This window comes from Bidens hawaiensis, unplaced genomic scaffold (assembly GCF_021521415.1).
Source record: "Bidens hawaiensis isolate Kalapana, Puna unplaced genomic scaffold, B.hawaiensis_p1.1 tig00005567_1, whole genome shotgun sequence".
Classification (NCBI taxonomy): domain Eukaryota; kingdom Viridiplantae; phylum Streptophyta; class Magnoliopsida; order Asterales; family Asteraceae; genus Bidens; species Bidens hawaiensis.
In genome coordinates this window covers 140,036-154,033 of record NW_027491360.1, presented here as the reverse complement: position 1 = coordinate 154,033, position 13,998 = coordinate 140,036, and the positions used below count along the sequence as shown (strand labels likewise).

The 13,998-nt window shown below is 36.6% G+C and overlaps 1 pseudogene across 1 annotated transcript; it reads right to left on the bottom strand.

Moving 5' to 3' along the window:
- Window positions 1-5,908: 5,908 nt before the first annotated feature.
- LOC143630125 (G-type lectin S-receptor-like serine/threonine-protein kinase At4g27290) lies at window positions 5,909-10,340 on the bottom strand (annotated as a pseudogene). The gene is made up of 7 exons (XR_013153104.1): window positions 8,638-10,340; window positions 8,344-8,469; window positions 8,107-8,249; window positions 7,659-7,866; window positions 7,343-7,580; window positions 7,109-7,259; window positions 5,909-7,017 (listed from the first exon to the last, which is right to left on the bottom strand). The product of XR_013153104.1 is annotated as a G-type lectin S-receptor-like serine/threonine-protein kinase At4g27290 (transcript).
- Window positions 10,341-13,998: the final 3,658 nt, after the last annotated feature.

Genomic DNA, 13,998 nt, shown 5'->3' with positions numbered 1-13,998 from the left:
TATTCTGTGAAAAATGTGAGAATGGAAGGGCATCAAGTTCAGAGCAAAATCTCTCTAAAAACCGAATGATTGAAGTGAAAATATGAGGATTTTAACAAAGGTTTTCGGGTTTACCTCGATGGAATCAAACTGGGGGCAATAATGAGAACTCTTAGGGTCCGGTTTAGGCTGATGTGGGTTATGTATGAAGGGTTCAGAGCATGTGAAATTCTGTGAAAAATAGTAAGGGGAGATTAGAAATCTAACGTGCAGGTAGGAGCATGAAACTTATAAGGTTGACGTGTAGGTGTGGTAACCAGTTTAAGGTGCTTTGGGTCTTCCTCTGTAACATCCTAAATATTATAATGTTAAATAAAGAAAGTTACGTTTAGTGATTTCGCGTTATTAATTAATTAATATCGAGTAAAGAACGGATCATGGACTTAGATTAATTAAGGTGGATTAAGTGGTAATGGGCTTTAGGTCCATAGGCTTCAAGAGGTATAAATACCTTCTTAAACCAACCTAAAACCCTAAACCCTAATTTATATCCATCATAATCTCTACACACTCAAACACACACACACACACACTTCCTTATTACTATTTACGGCCGAGAGAGAGGAAGAGGGTGAAATGACCAACGAACATTGAATAGCAATAGATCTCTCATATACGAGCTAGATACAAGATAACCAAGCAAAACGCGACCAACCGAACGTATAAAAGGTATGTTTTGATCCTAAAGTTTACGTTTTTATAAACGTTTAGCCTTGAAACTTAGAACGAGAATAGATCGGGGGAAAACGAAATGTAAAGTTGTAAAATTGATGCTAAAACGAAACTAATGAACCCTTAAACCTGTGCGAATCGATTAAATGGAAAGATATAGTCTTGAACGTTTAAAGGTCCAAACTTTATGCGCTTTTGGGTCAAGTTTTATCCGAAAATGAACATGAGAACGTTTACGGGTTTGGTCACTCTCATCTCCAAGGTTTCACGATGAAACGGATATGATTAAGGGGTTTTAGAACGAACAGGACCTGCTGCTGAGCAACTTTGCCTGCAAGCCAACTTCGCCTGCAAGCTAAGTTCGTTGCAAGCCAAGTTCACTGCAAGCCAAGTTCGCCAGCACGCAACTTTGCCTGCAATGTAAGTTCGCCTAAGGTTCAACTTCGCCAAGTTAAATTCTCCACTGGTCAAGTTCGCTGATGCCAAGTTCGCCTAATGATAAGTTCGCCAAGTTAACTTCGCTGAATGATAAATTCGCTTAATATTAAGTTCGCCAAAAGTTAAGTTCGCTGGGAAATAAATTAAAATCCTAGTGAAAAATGTGTTAACACAGCTCGACCCCAGCCAGGGGCTCTGCCCCTTGGACCCTGCTAGGGGCTGCCGCCCCTAGAACCCCGCTGCCAGGGGCGCTGCCCCCGGACCCCGTTCGTTGTGGGTTATAATTGAATTAGAAACACAATATAGATAGCGATAGATGATTGATACGTGTATTGTTATACAGTTAGCCGTGCACAGCTCAAGAAGGGAATAACAATTAACGGTGAACGTAACCGTGTTTAGGTGAGTTCTAGCCCCATTTATGTGTTATGTTTTCGGGGCTGTGTGCATACTCAATATGTTTGTTAATACGCTTATCCTAAGAGATAAGTGTATGCCTTATGTGAATAATGTGAAATGTATGAATGATTGCTTGATAGTACGTGAACGATCTTCGGATATTGCACGTACTGTCAGGTTGTAACGCTATGTATAAGGTAAGTATGATATGTATGCTTATGTGTATGAACGTGATAAAGTTAATAAAAGAAGAAAAGGATGGTTGTATGGTTACAAAAAGGGTACCGAGCCCTAATAATACTCGAGGTATGATGTATGGTTGTATGGTAACGAAGAGGGAATCGAACCCTACTAATATTCGAGAACTAGCGAACCGAACCCTACTAATATTCGAGGAAAGAGGGTACCGAGCCCTAATAATACTCGAGGAAGGAGGGTACCGAGCCCTAATAATACTCGAGGAATGTAGGGCGTAATGCTCTTTATAACGTAAGATATGAAAGCAAGTTAGTACAAAAGAAAGTATGAAAGTATGAATGAAAGAATATAAGTTTGTGTGTATTGTATAATGTATGATTAACTAGAACTCACTCAGCGTAGCTGATTTTTAGTATACACGCAGCTCGCTTGAGGGGACACGTGGCGTTGAATAAGAGATTGGCATCGGAAGGCTCAGGGCGTGTTATGTTTTAATTACTTAGTTTTCGAAAGACAAGTTGGTTGTTTAAGACAAGTTTTGAATTGTTATGAAATGTTTTATCAAAGTTTTTATATTCCGCGAATGTTTTTAATTAACTCTGATATTAGAACTGCATTTATGAGTAAATCCAATACGAAAGTAGGGCTACTGGTAACGGGGCCTTACATTCTCTTGGCAAGAACACAACAGCAAACGAAAGAGGATCTGAGTACTTTTGGGTTGAATTCAAGGCTGGAATTAAGGGTTATACTTGAGAATTGAAATCAAAGCTACTAGGCATGAAACTTTCTAGGACCGATCAAAGGGTTTTTGGTAGTTGATTTTTGTGGCTTCAATGGTTAAAATAAGAAAGAAACCAGGAGACTTTTGAGAGGGAATGATTGAGTTGGGGAGGATGAAGAATGATCAGATGCTTCTTATAGAACTTGTAGAAGGTCTTTGTATAGATTAGGATTGGCTAGAACTTCTGCAACGTAATTTCACATTGGAATTGGGAAGATATGGAAAGATTTGGGGGATTACTACAAAGGGTTGATCTTGGAAAAATAATATGGACGAATTTACAAGTAAACAGATTTTGGTTAAATCTTTGGAAGATTTGGAGAGATTTTGTAGGAAAAATAAAACAAAATATAAGGATTACACAGATATTTATTAAAACAAAATGATAATAAAGGCTTTACAAGGTTAATCATAAACTGCATTTAAATTTTAAAATAAATTAACATGTATGGATATACACACATTCATACATGTCGATGATTAGGAGAAGAAATAAAAGATTAATTTCAAATTTTATTCTAGCAAAACTCTAGGAGTTGTTGTCTAATTAGAAGTTTAAATACTGTATGTTTAAGATATATAATGTGTATTGAATTTGTATAGTTTTATACGACTAACCAATTTCTAGTAATATATAATGAGTACATATTTTCTAATATGCATGCATATTCATATATATAAATACATACATTCAAGTAACCATTATTTAGTGTAGGCGGGTTTTAAGTCATGATTCAAATACACGTGTGCAGCTCAATATACTTATGTGTTAACACTTCCATAGATATAAGCGTTCATATTTTGGTATTATTAGTATGGGCCTATACTTGCCAGTTGTCACACCCCGACCAAAGGCGGCGGAACATGCCGGGGTGCAACGATTGCTCATAAGCGCATGACACTATTTAAAACGACAATATTTAACAAACTCATTTCATTTCACATCATCGAAAATTTCACATAACCAAATATTCATAACTCAAATACAACAAAATATAACAAAATATAGCAAATCAAATATTGTTCAGTTTTGTTAATATCCTAATGGTATTTGTGACGTTTTCTTCACCGAACTCCATAATCAACCTAGATGCAAACCTGTAACATTTCATAAAATAAAGTTTATCAACACAAAGGTTGGTGAGCAATTCATAAGTTTGAACAATAGATATATAGTATGAAAAGCCACAAAACTAGTATACAAAACCATAAATAATAGCTATAAACTTGGATAAATAGTTATCGCTAACAAGTTAGCGACACCCAACTATAAGGGGTTGCCAAATAGTTTAGGATTTTATAGTTATCGTTAATTGCATTACGTTAACGACACCTTGCCATGAGGGGTTGCCAAATGGTCTAGGATTTATAGTTTCACCATCCAAAAGCGATAAACACATAGTCAAATAAGCATAGAACACCAAATCGAGCAATTACTCAAGTAAGGTATACAACAACATTTGTGGTTTAAGACCCAAGTATAAAACATTTAGTTTAGATAAGTTGAAATGTCACCCTAAAATAAAAGATAGAAAACGGGGTATGAAGTTACTCACATTCAAGTAATAAACTTGAAAGATTGATTATTTGGAGATTTGCCGGAACGACGAGTTTAACGTATGAAGCCTAAATAAAAGAAAGTCTTGGATTTAGAAATGTTGTCTTGAAGATCTTTAAATAAAATAATTGTTGCAAAAACTAATCAATTAAAGTTCAAGGTTTAAAATGTAACTATTTAAGAATTTATAATAATAACCCTTTTAAAAAATGTAAGTTTGCTCAAAACCGGGTTAAAGTATCTAACCTTAATATTTACTTAACCAATGTTAAGTAATAAGGTGGGAAAAATGCTAAAATGCAAGTTCCATTAGGCTAAAGATACTAAAACGGGTTTTTAACGAGTGTTCGGGTTGTCGGTTCGGGTCTTGACAAATGGTCAAACCCAAAGTCAACTTTCCAAAATATTAATTGTTATGAGATAACTCATTAAAACATACTAACACTTAACCAAGTATGTAGATCTATTATTTAGAACTACCAACGCACGTTAAGCGAGTGTTCGGTTTTGTCGGTCCAAGCTATGTTATGAGATCAAGTTGGATCCAACTATTCCAAGTACTTAAGAAAATAATTAAAATCAGTTTGTAAACTATTTTTTAAAGAAATATACAAGTCTTGATAACTAAAAACACACTTGTGTGTCTTAAGCGAGTAAAAGTCGGTATAGTTCGGTCTCCATCTCACAAATAGTTCATAGATGGTTTCTACATGCCCAAATATCATAGAACTTGTATATTGGTTTATAAATGAAGAAAACTTAAATTTTACAACAAAAAAAGTTAACTAAAGTCTTTTAAGTAAAAGTTTCGGTTTAGTTCGGTTTCCATCTCCCAACGAGTTCATAGATGGATTCCATATGCTTAATATCAAAGAACTTGTAAAAATGATTTTTGAAACTCAAATATAGCAATAAACATGTTTAAACAACTATTTTAACAAAACTAGTAAACAAAAGTTCGGTTTTCGGTTTGGACTAGTTTCGGTTAAACCGAGGTTAGTCTTATACAAACCCACACCATGGAACTTGTAAATAAGATGAACAAACTAAAGGGTTAGAAGTTAGTCATAAGTGATATGTATAATAAGTTATGTGTGTGTAAATATATACCAAGAACACGAAGTCTTCTATGAAGCCTTGCCTTATGACATTCGAAACTTAACCAACCAAAGTCGGTGAAGTAACAAATAAAGGAAACAAGGGGTGTGTATTATATATATGTTGTACCACCATATTCAAGAGTTAGTAATGTTAGATGAACAAGTTAGAATGAAAGACTATAGTTAGTTTGACTTGAGAAGTCAAAACTTCAAGAATACATAAGAAATAACAACCTTGAATCTATGGAGTTTGAGAGAGTTTTTGGAGATGTAGCAAGAGTAAAATGAAGAAGATGAGTGTGTATATATAGGGAAAGAGTGAAGGGTTGGGTATAAAGATTCTTTTATGGTTTGCATAAAAATGGGTATGTTTAAATGGTCAAACAATGCATAATAAAAAAAAATATATATTTTATATATTTTAAATGACAAGATCCAATATTTTATATATTTGAAATGTTCGGGTTACAAACGGGTCGGGTTTACATAACAAAAGTGACCCGAAATTGACGAATGTAACACCAGTTATGGGGAACCCATGTGAAGTGTGTCGGTTCAGCTTAGAAAGTTTTGTATCAAATTTGTTCTATTTTCAAGTTTCGGATTAGATCATCTTTCTAATGAGCTGTGGCATGTAACACTTAGTTAAATTTACACAAGTAATAAGTAAATGACAAGACAAAAGAAAAGATGGTCCTATAATTGGGGTTGTTACACACACCAACCAAAGCCCATGGCACTGCTTGAAGCAATGACATGGCGAAAGCAGAATTTAAAACATTTGAGAATATTCGGCTATTCTGCTCATGCCAAGATTCCTGGAGTAAATTTAAGGAGGCTTGATGATATAAATGAAAGAACCATTTATTTGGGTATCGAACTTGGAAGTAAAGCGTATCAATTATATAACCCAATATAGATAATGGTGAGCCGTGACATAGAATTTGAAGAAAGCAAGGTGTGGGATTGAAAGAATCATCTCACAGAAGCTAATGATGAACCCAAATGTGTAGACTTTATGATCGGAGGAGAACCGATAACAACTAATGATAATCTGGATGAGACCTATGAGGAAGATCACGTCGAACCAGAAACCCTGAGTACTCCACCGAGCCAAGGATCATAGTCAATAGGGCAACAGACACCCTCAATGAACTCTAATTCACCCAGTCCATGCCAAAACATATCTTGATTACACAAAGTAATATAAATTAAACAATTAATTAAAAAAATAATTAATAAGACCAGTTTGTATTATAGAATTCATGAAGAACATGTATGCCGATCTGTGAGGAACAGATACATATACAATCATGGTCAGTGGCCGTGTCGTGTTTATACCCATTCACGAAGGGGTGCGGCACACTGGTTGATTTAATTACAATGATTGCATTTAGCACCCATAACGTTGCTAACAAAGTCCAACATATTAGTACCTGAACTTTAACTTGGAAAGGTGATCGGGATTAACCCAACAAGAAAACAATCACAAAAACGCTCAAAATTAAGTGAAGTTATGTATGTGCCAGTTATCGAGCAACTACATCTGAAACAGTTAGATCATTGCTTGTTGGATAAGTGCTTGAAGAGACATCTGCACCAACTAAGTTCCGTTCTGTAAAAAATGCAGGCTGCTTAGGCTTCTGCAATGCACCATCACTGGCCAACATTCGAACAACAAATGACATATCTGGCCTGTCTTCTGGGCTTTCCTGAACGCATAACAAGCCCAATTCAATTGATCTTAACAATTGGAATGGATCACTTGGTTCATCTAAAGTTGAATCAATGAGCTCCATTGACCTGCCTTCATTATACATTCTCCACGCCTGAGTATGTGGAAATAGTTATCTGGTTGTAGATTAGAGAACTATAATTAAAAATTTAAAGAGTAGTTTGTGGGCCCAGTCACGAACTTACATGTCCAATAAGGTTATTGTCATGCTTAGTATGAACGAATCCGCGGTTTCTAATCCCACTTACGATCTCCAGCACCAAAACACCAAAGCTAAACACATCTGATTTTGTTGAGAAAAGACCATCTAATGCATACTCCGGGGACATGTATCCACTGTGTTCGCAAATAGTTTAGAAAAGTAATATAATTAGCTTAAGGAAAGTATAACTTTTATGCATTTAGATTTTGTAGCTTACTATGTACCGACGACTCTCTCTGTGTTTGCTTGAGTTTCGTTTACTCCAAAGCTTCTTGCTATGCCAAAGTCTGATATCTTAGGGTTCATGTCATTATCTAGTAGAATATGGCTAGCTTTAAGATCTCTATGAATGATTCTTAGTCGTGAATCTTGATGAAGATAAAGAAGTCCTCGTGCAATTCCTTCGATGATATGGAATCGCTTTGACCAATCAAGAAGCGTGCTCTTTGTTTTATCTGCAAAGCATGTAGGTTTAGTTAGTTCTTTATTTATGTATTTTATCAGCCGCTATTATATATGTATATGATGCTGACCGAATATATACACGTCTAGACTTCTGTTTGGCATGTATGCATAGATCAACAATTTCTCGTCTCCCTCAATGCTACATCCGAGGAGCTTAACAAGATTCCGGTGCTGGAGTTTTGAAATGCAGATGACTTCATTCTTGAACTCATCAAGTCCTTGTCTGGAAGTCGCTGAGAGGCGCTTAACTGCAATTTCTTTCCCTTCTAGCACACCCTGGGGATAACCATTTTTGTTGTGAAAAACTATACAAACATCAAATTTTGAGTTCCATTTGTATCTATTATATATATGGGATGCTTATAATGCATGGATCCATCTTTTGTTTCGTTTGATAAGTTACATCCTGTCTCCATTGAATCTCTTAAATACACTCTAATCTTATAGATTATATATGATGGGATTTTTAAGTTATACTTTGGAAAGTGCATGCAAAGAACTAATTTATACTTTTACCTTATAAACCGGTCCAAATCCGCCCTCTCCAAGCTTACATTCTGATGAAAAACTAGCAGTAGATTGTGCTACTATTGAGAAGCTAAACAAAGGTAACTCCATGACTTCTTGCTGCTGGCTTTCACAGGCACGCGATGTTTCCCCTATGCATTAAAAATAAGACATACTTTAAACTGACAGAATATGCTTAAAGAATTCGTGTTACTCCAAACTGTACATCATACAGATGTTGTTTACCTTCTCCCATTGTCTGTGCATGATGCCGTTTTCTAAATGCATACCAGAATAATGTAGAGATCAAGCCCATTATAATAACTCCTAGAAAGACTGCTAATAAGATCTTTGTTCTTCGGTTCTCCTTAACTGGTTGAGAAAGTGCATGATATTAACATAGCGACAACATTGGTAATTTTAAGATACATAATAGCTATATGAAATTAATTAAGTTTATATAAATCAAAATCCATCTGCGTGGATTACTTTTGTGTTAAAATAAATACGTGTTCAGGAAATTTAGTAAGAGATGGTTACCTATTTCAGAGGACGACATTCTTACGTATATATCCTGACCACCGTTACTGTCGGTGATTACTCTGATGTCTAAGAGGTCATTGAACCAAAGCAAGCATCCACTTCCCTTCCCTGTTATATTTGTATTTGCATAAGCCATACAAGTGCAATTCTTTAGGCATACTGCTTCGCATTCCTTTAGGGTCATGCTCATGTTAAACCAGGAAGTGTGTGCGTCTGGCCATTTTACATTAGAATACCTTATAAACCCATCTGTTCCATTTTCACAATCCAATGGTGTTCGCCTCATACAACCACCAGACCAAGCTGCATCCTCCCAACCCTTTGGGTTTCTAGGCACAAATTTTGGCTCATCTAAGCACGAACATCTCTGTGAGCTCACTGTGTTACAGCTTCCATAAGCACCACAAATGTTGTATGGATCACACATCCCATTTGATAATGTATTGATATCTGCCATTTTTAGCTTCCACCCATACCGAAAGTTGTAGCTCCCCGGAAGAAGTCAAGGTGAACCTTGATACTACAGAACTGCTTTTAAGATTATAAGTAAAAGCAAACAATGTTTCATTAATAACCATGTTGTATGTAAAGATGTTGTTCTGGCTGAGCGTTGAAGCCTCACTAAACCGCACACCATTCCATGGTCCAGACCGGAATTTGATATCTGTTCCTTGTTTGAGTATGTTCTGAGGATAACCGCATGTGTCCATGCTAAAGGTAAATTCACCTGGAGCTGGATCTTCACTGCTTTTCCATGAAGATAGATGCCATTCCTTGCCCGTCAACAAGTCCTTCCCGAACTTCATGCCTGGTAAAACAGTATCAGTTGGATAATCAAAACTCTGCCAGAGAAGCTTTTGGTTGTCTCCGTCTGTAATGACTAAATTTCCCATGTCGTCAAGCTTTGCCGTTGCATTTCCTGAGGATGTGGTGTTGGATGACCACATTATACCTGATGATGTTGTGTTGGTATCGTTCATGAGGACAAGACTTCCTGGATGGATAATCTTCAAAACAGCCGATGATGCTACGGTGAGTGGGCGATCTCTGTTGGCAACCCAAACCACTGTCTGGACTGATATTTTCTTATACCAGATACCAAGGTATCTATTTTCAGAGCTACCAGGCATGAAAAAGCCAAGTTCAAAGGTTCCGGCAGGTGAGACCAACGTATCTTCTTCTGTCAAGAACTTTAAATCTGACACGGTGTCGATTTCGGCGGTATATATATTCTGAATGTGGAATGAAATAAGTAAAAGAACAACTATAGCTACTCTCTCCATTTTTCCTCTCATCTTCTTCTGATATTAATATATTAATATTCTGTTTATTGTTATTTGCAATATATAGCAGCAGCATTTTACTCTCACGCTACATAGTACATGTACGTTAATAAGTGAGCTATTAATTGCAGGGGTTGCATTCACCTGCTTTATTAAGAAAGAAAATGGTTCCATCAAGCTTTTATGCCCTTGTTGCCTAGTGGGTATGTGGTTCCCCGTATCCTGGGTCACACGGCAATTAAGGAATTAGTTGGTGACTAAAATCCGTTTTCTTGCTTGCTGGATGAGCTGTCTATATCAAACTTTGTATTGCATGAGTTTTCTCTTGACTCATTCATCCAAGAAAAGTTAACCCATGGTCCTTACAATTAAAATTATGGAATGGGTCCATCTGTTGATGGCGCCTCTATGTTTTCCATGAATATGGCTGGACCTCTAGATCTAAGGGGTTGTTTAGCAAATTTTGGACTGAATTATTAAAAGACACTGATAGGCTGATATAGTATCTGAATCATGGTACAAAGAACCCATAAGAAAGAAAAGTATATCAGACTATGTGTAGTAGAGGGGTTACAAAATAGGTGGACTTGTGACACGTGATGTCCGGTCAGTAAATGATGAGTTTTTGTTTTATGGATGTAATGGTGTTGTAGCCTCTCATTGCCATGTCACATTTTTTAATTATTTTCTTTTTATAAATAAACTAAACAAATAAAAACCCATTAAATTAAAAATAAAATAAAAACACATAAAAATAAAAAGACATAAAAAAATACGTAACCAAAAAAAACATAAAACTAATATCCACAATATTCGTGCATTTTAAAAACTTGTCGCCGTTGCAATAATACGACCTCTTCGTCTAACTCGGCCGCTTTGAGGGATTCGTAATCTTTACTCATTTGCCGCAATTCAAACACAACGGCAAGCTTTTCGTGGTGTTTGTTGGTTTTTTTCATGGTAACGGTAAGTTCCATGATATGGGTTTCGAAACGACCGAACACCTCGTTTAGATGTTCGACTTCTTCGTGGCCTCCACATTGAATCGTGACAACGAAGAACCCTCCCCTTTTTTCGTATTCTTTTTTCTTGCTTTCCTGCAGGGTCGAACCAACTCATGTACTTTTTCGTCGTCCTCTAAAATAACTGTGTCATGTTCGTCAACGAGGCTGAAGTTACAAACATCGGAGGGTGTTGTTGGTGTGCTCGGATTTGTCGAAGACAATGTCCTCGACTTTTTTGAAGCTCGGGATAATGCGTCGGCTCGTCGAGCGACCGAAACGGTGGGTGCCCCATTCCATTTCAGGTAAACCTTAAGTTTATCCCAACGTAAATGCTTAAACGCTTTCTCGATCCTCCCTTCGGTTTGCCCTTGAGTTCGAAAGTCGCTTAACGCTCGAGATTGGATGTCGGCGTCGTTTTTCCCGCTATGCCAACCGCGGTCACTCAAGCGGTTGTATATCCCGGCAACTATTTGGCATTCGGAATTATGACCTTCCAATGAGATTGAACCGCTTCTTTACCCCGGTATTCTTCCGGTTTACCCGTTAACACGAGCCAAACTTCAAATACTTTCCTCCAAAATATTTCGACGGCTTGAAAGTGAGCTACAAATTAAAATTACTTTTCACAATTAATATAAATTTTTAATAAACACTAAATAAAGTTATATAAATACTTAATATTAAAATACTTACCAACGTTAGGATCCTCCGAAATGGCGATCCAAGATTTTTTTAGGGCAACTTCCTCATCCTCCGTCCATTGCTTGTATGGATCACACAACGCCATCGGTTCCCCCGATTGATTTTTTTTTTGTGTTTACAGGTCATCTTTTGGCTTGAACTGGAGGCTTGTGTCGTTTGAGTCTCCGGCTCCAGTTGGATAGACCCGAACGCCGGCACACGTTTTTGGGGCCTGAGGAAGTTGGCATACATGTTTAAGTTCGGGTCGGGAAAAGGAAACGGAGAGCTTAGGTTCGGTTGGTTTCCGGTGTTCGGGAACCATTGCATGTTTACGCTCGGTTGGCTTGGTTGGTTCGGTTGGCTTTGCAAACCATGGTATTGATCGAAAGGAAGGAAATGTTGGTTCGGGTTGTTTCTAGGATCCATTATTGTATGATTTTTGAAAAATTTGTGTATGATTTGTATGAAATGAAGATGAAGTTGGAGGAGAAAAGGTATATATATATATATTGTTTTATTCAATTTTGTTTTTTTATTTAGTGATCACTTCTCAACGGTCAAAACATTAAAATAATAATAATATTGGGCGAGCAAAACTCATCACCCCCCCCTCCCCGATCGTCCCAATTTTCGCTGGGTGAGGGGGTGTTCCATGTCAAAATCACCCCCCATCGCCTACCATTTCTCGCCCATTACGGACGACCTAATATCCCCAGTTCCCATTTTCATTTACATTTGAGCACAACTTTACACATTTGGGGTGATTCAACTTATAACTGTACCTTAAACAAAGAATTTCTATTAACGATTAAAAACATTATGTAATAATTAAAAAACATACAAAAATATTAAATAATAGCTACTAAAGATAATCACTAAACCAGATCCGTTTAAATATTACATACGTAAAAGATTAAAAATAAAAAGAATAAAAAAGTTAATTTTATAGTTTTCATCAGGGTAGTCGAAGTACATATATATGTTATATCAATATATTATAAGTACGTGCTAAAGCCATATACGAGACGAAAAAAAAATACTATCTTTTAAACTAACAAGGTTTTCAATGAATTTTATTTTAAAACGTTCATAAAAGAAGACTAAACTGCGGTTTTCGTCTATATAGTTTATCTAAATTTAAGGTTTTAGTCTAATAGTTTCAAACATGTGGTTTCATTTCACATGCAATTAAACTCGAATTCATTAAACTTGTTAAGTCTGGTCGTTAAACCCATCACCGTACCCTTCACGTGAGAGTCATTTTTGTCCTTTTTCCCCAAATACACCCCAACCCCTCACGTGAGGGGAGCTTGCGAATTACGACTCGGGTTTATTTGGGGAGAAAAAGGATAAAATGCCCCTCACGTGAGGGGATTAACGTCCAGACTTAACGAAGTTAATTAATTCAGGTTTAATTGCAAGTGAAATGAAACCATGAGACGAAAATCGCAAATTTGAAACTATTTAACAAAAACCACATATTTGGACAAACCACATAGACAAAAACCACAGCTCACTAAAAATTAATACAATGTCTCCCGCATAGCTCTCCACTCCGTGAAATTTTCCATGAGAATCCTCCATGCACCTGGGCCATAAGGGAGGGGAGTGGTGTTCCACAGTATGGCTTTTTGCCACCTCGGATCGCGGCCCTTTATGCGCATTACATTATCGATCTGATAGGAATAACATCTGTTAAATCCCATGTTACAACAATTATGAAGAAGGTTGCAACCGTAGATGGAACACACAATGTAGAGTTTCTTTGGTTTAACACATAAACAACCACCTAAATATATATTAGCAGACATGGTTGTTAGTTGCAACCACAGACAATTAGGAGAAAATTTTTATGTCAATTGTACAAAGGCCACAAGATTACATAATTATTATCTTAAAACACTAATAATGCAAGTATCACAAGTGGAATTGACTAGACTTTGATGTAAGACTCTATAAATACATGAGCTAACTAACTATAACTTTGTGTTCTAATAGTGGAGCGTAATTGTTCTATCATCTATATATATTTAAGTGAAGTGAAACTCAGAATCTAGACCAAATGGTTAAGGTGTACTGTTGTGTGTTAAACAACCTGTTTGAATCCCAAGTGTAAGACCAATAATTTGTGACTTATGATATCAAAATGTGAAGCCCGTTAAATATATTATGGTCAAGTCAATAATTAAAATGGGCGAGAAATCCGGTTTCGAGACGAGAGCTTCGATGCACGCGCTTAGCTTCAACAGAGAAGAGATCTTCTAGAATATTTATGTTAGGCTATAAATAGGACATTTGTTTACTTTATTGTGTGTGTTTGTATGGTGTAAATCACCCACCCAAGGGGAGCTCACCTTGGGTGGGGTCAGTATTCGTTTATTATATGAATC